The sequence below is a fragment of the Physeter macrocephalus genome, chromosome 18 (assembly GCF_002837175.3).
Source record: "Physeter macrocephalus isolate SW-GA chromosome 18, ASM283717v5, whole genome shotgun sequence".
NCBI classification, from domain to species: domain Eukaryota; kingdom Metazoa; phylum Chordata; class Mammalia; order Artiodactyla; family Physeteridae; genus Physeter; species Physeter macrocephalus.
In genome coordinates this window covers 42,774,182-42,778,613 of record NC_041231.1, presented here as the reverse complement: position 1 = coordinate 42,778,613, position 4,432 = coordinate 42,774,182, and the positions used below count along the sequence as shown (strand labels likewise).

General features: G+C 37.5%; 1 protein-coding gene across 2 annotated transcripts in view; it reads left to right on the top strand.

Moving 5' to 3' along the window:
• Positions 1-1,526: 1,526 nt before the first annotated feature.
• Positions 1,527-4,432, top strand: part of LOC114484302 (inositol hexakisphosphate kinase 1-like) — a 12,588-nt gene continuing 9,682 nt past the window's right edge. The window contains exons 1-2 of one of the 2 annotated variants that reach the window (XR_008615771.1): positions 1,527-1,829; positions 2,000-2,230. The gene's annotated coding sequence lies outside the window, so the exon portion shown is untranslated. Of the gene's footprint in view, positions 1,830-1,999; positions 2,231-4,432 lie in introns of those variants that run through there. The other variant, XR_008615770.1, reaches the window with a different exon arrangement.

The following is a 4,432-nucleotide window of genomic DNA, read 5'->3' as shown; positions in this document are numbered from 1 at the left end:
TCTCCCTCCCTCCCACCGTCCCTATCCCACCCCTCTCATGGTCACAAAGCACAGAGGTGATCTCCCTGTGCTATGCGGCAGCTTCCCACTAGCTATCTAATTTACATTTGGTAGTGCATATATGTCCCTGCCACTCTCTCACTTCGTCACACATTGCAGGATTTTGAACAGAGAAAGTCACGTGCTCCGACTTTAACAGAGCCACTGACTGCTGTGTTGAGAACAGATTGCAGGAAGGCCATGATAGAAGCTGGATACCAGTTGGTGATCACACCAGGTGGTAGCATTAGAGATGGTAAGAAGTAGTTGGATCTGGATTTGTTCTGAAGATAGACTCAGTAGGATTACATGATACCCTACTGATATCATGGGGTTTGAGAGAAAAAGAGGAATCAAGAATGCCTGTCAGGATTTTTGTGAGAACAGCTGTGAAAATGGAGCTGGGGATGGGTAAGACTGCAGGTGGAGAGGTATTTTGGAGGTGGGGGGAAATGAGTTCTGTCTTGGCAATGTTAAATTTAAACTTCCGGGCTTCCCTGGTGGTGCAGTGGTTAAGAATCCGCCTGCCAGTGCAGGGGACACGGGTTCGAGCCCTGGTCCGGGATGATCCCACATGCCGTGGAGCAACTAAGCCCATGGGCCACAACTACTGAGCCTGCGCTCTAGAGCCCGCGAGCCACACCTACTGAGCCCACGTGCTGCAACTACTGAAGCCCGCGCGCCTAGAGCCCGCGCTCCACAGCAAGAGAAGCCACCGCAATGAGAAGCCCGCGCACCGCAACGAAGAGTAGCCCCCGCTCGCCGCAACTAGAGAAAGCCTGTGCGCAGCAACGAAGACCCAACACAGCCAAAAATAAATAAATTTAAAAAAAAAATTTAAACTTCCTAGATCAAATAGGCAGTTGGATATATGAATTTGGTGTTCAAGAAAGAGGACTGAACTGAAAGTGTAGCTAGACAGAAGAGGACCAAGGACTGAGCCCCAAGGCCTCCAGCATTAGGCTAGGAAGAAGAGAAAGAACCAGCAAAGTAGATTGAGTAACAGGAAGATGAGGGGAGTGTGGTGCTTGAAGGCCAAGTGAAGAAAACAGATCAAGGAGTTCTAATATTTTTTTCCCATTTCCAAGGGACTGTGATGGTATTCATAGTCCAGTTTGGGAACCATTGCTAGTATGTTCTTCTCCTGTCATGTACCTGTGTATTGACATCAGGCTTTTAGCACTATGAAGGCTTTTTGTTTTATTTAATGAAATATAAGTTCAGGGAATAATACAATACTAGTGTACTGGGCACATAGATTTAAAAATGTTAACATTTTACCATATTTGTTCCAGACTTTTTAAAAAGAAATTAAAAATTATTAAAAGAGCTGAAGTTCCCTTTTCTTCCTAGATACCAGTCCCCTCCTTTCCTTTCCTCCCGTAAAGTTGATGCACATTCTTCCATTCCATATCATTGTTGTCGTTAATACATGTGTCCATAAATTCATGTATAATATTCTTACGTATTAAAAATTTACAGTGATGGCATACTAGAAGTATTTCCAAACATGCTTTTCCAATTTGTTCTGAAATGTATTCATGTTGACACATGTAGATTATTAATTCAGTACTATACAGTTTATGAATATACCCGTTCATTTATCCATTCGCCCATTGATGAACATTTAAATCGTTTCCCATTTTTCTGTTATTACAATGCTGCAGTGAACATCCTTGAACCTGCCATCTTGGGTACGTGCTGGGTTGTGGAGAGTACAGATCTTTGGTTTTGTGTTGCCATCATCAGAATAGGAGAGGAGCCATTTCTCCCTGGTTTGCCAGTGCTTGGTATGTTCACACTTTGTATTTTTTGCCGATCTTACAGAATTGAAATGGTTTCCTGTTTAAATTTGCATTCCTCTGGTATTTGTGAAGGGGGGCATCTTATCACGTGTTTATTAGCCATCTGAGTGTTTTCTTTTTTCCATTTTCTTTTTTTTCCCCACTTTTATTTATAGGAGTTCTTCATATATTGTTTACTAATATTGCTAATTATAAATATTGCAAATATCATTTCTCTATCTGACTTTTATCTTCACTTATGATTCTCTTATACAAAAAAATAATTTTATTGTGGCTGGTGGTAGGAAGAGGGGATTGCAAGTGGGTATGAGGGATCTTTTGGAGTGAAAGAAATATTTTAAAATTGGGTTGTGGGAATTGTTGTACAACACTGTAAATTTACTAAAAATAATTGCATTGTACACTTAAGTGAATTTTATGGTTTGTAGATTATACTTCAATAAAAGCTGTTAAAATTAAAAAAATATTTAATGGCGTCTTATTCATCAGTGTTTCCTATTGTGGTTTGTGTTTTTTATGTCTTATGGAATTTTACCTAATCTATTGTCAAAAGGCATTTAAATTTTGTCCTTATTGCCTTCAAGTTTTATTTTGCACATTTATATGTTGGGAATTTATTTTGGATTATTGTTGGAGGTAGGGATAGAATTTTATCTGTATGTAGCCTGTTTATGACATAGATCATCTTTTTCAGTTGAATAATGGGTATTTAAATATTTAATATTATTTTAATTAAATATTACTTCAGGCACACGCACGCACCCCCATGTCTGTTCCTAAGATCTCTTTGCTTCTCTTTGCAAAATATACTCTTTCTTAATTGCTATAATTTCATAAAGAGCTTTGCTGTTGGGGAGGGCATCTTTCATTACTCTTTTTTTTTTTAAGTTTTTAAAAAAAATAAGTTTCTACATTCTTTTTTTTAAATATTTATTTATTTTATTTATTTTTTTGGCTGCCTTGGGTCTTAGTTGCGACACCAGGATCTTTCATTGTGGGCTTGTGGGCTCTTTGTTGTGGCTCTGGACTTTTCTCTAGTTGTGGCGTGCAGGTTTACTCTTTAGTTGTGGCATGTGGGCTCTCTCGTTGAGGCATGTGAGCTCAGTAGTTGTGATGCACGGGCTTAGTTGCCCTGCGGCATGTGAGATCTTAGTTCCCCGACCAGGGATTGAACCTGTGTTCCCTGCATTGGAAGTCGGATTCTTTACCACTGGACCACTGGGGAAGTCCCTTTCATTACTCTTTGACATTGCTGTCTAGCTACGTTACTTGGTCTTTACTCCTCCATATGAATATAAAGTCAGCTTGTCAAGTTTGTCAGAAAACTCTCTTGGAATTTTTATTGAAATTGCATTGCATTTCAATATCGAGCCCCCCCCCCCACATGAATATGGTGTATTTATGTCTTCTTTTAGGTCCTTCAGTAAAGTTTTATTGATTTGTCATAATTTTTAAAGATTCATATGTACTTTATATAGTTTTGGTTGCTGTTGTAAATGGGATATATTTAAACAGTTTTCATTTTCTAATTATTTTTTGCTAGTATAGGAGACTACTATTGATTTTTTTTTCCTTTTTATTAAGCCCTGACTTATAGTAAAGCTATACACAGCTCAGTGGATATGTATAGTACTCATCTTTGTCACCTCTACCTTTGTGCCCCTTCTCAATTAGTATTTTCCCAGAGAAACCACTGTTGTGGTCTTCATCATTTTGAATTTCATATAAGTAGAATCACACCACATGGCCTCTTTTGTGTCTAGATCCTTTCTTGCTACATCACACCTGTGACATTCATCTGTGTTGTGTTTGGCAGTAGTTGGTTCTTTTTCATTTTTCTGTAGTATTCCACTGTATGAATATACCACAATTCACCCATTTTAATTTTTTTTACAGAATTAAATATCCCATTTATTAATTTATAAGCTATAATAACACTTGATAGTATAGTCATTTTACCTCACCAACAGCTTTTGCTTTGAAAAAGGAAAACAAATTAATATATAAATTTCAGGAATATCAGAAACTTTATTTTACTTGAATTAGAACATAATTCATTTCGGAGTTCAATTATATGTTCAAGGAGTTAGTAACTATAAACAGAAAGTCAGCCTAACTATTGTTAGCTAGTGTCTTTAAAGTGCAAATTTATTTTCATTTTTTGCTGTTCACCAGTGGAAAAAATTCAATTTCAGAATCTCAGCAAGTTCTTAAAAATAGCCTCCTTCCCATTTTATGCAGTGAAACGTGGAACCAAAGTTTTTTAAAGACAATGAAGGACAAACAAATATAGACTTCTGTAGCTGGTGGTATACAAATTCATAGGCAGAGCAGTGGAACTCCATGACCTCTGGGGGAGCAGTCCGTTCATAAGCTGAAAAATTTTAACCATTTTAATATAAACTTCCAATGATCTAAAATAACTGATTTCAAACAAACTACATTATTTCCTCTCTGAACATCAGTCACCAGGATATATGGAGGGAATTGCTGCTACTTAAGCCCCTCTTACTCCAGCATCCACATTTGTGAAGAATGTCTGCTGCTCCTTTTCCTCAAGTATTTATTTATTTATTTATTTTTTTTTT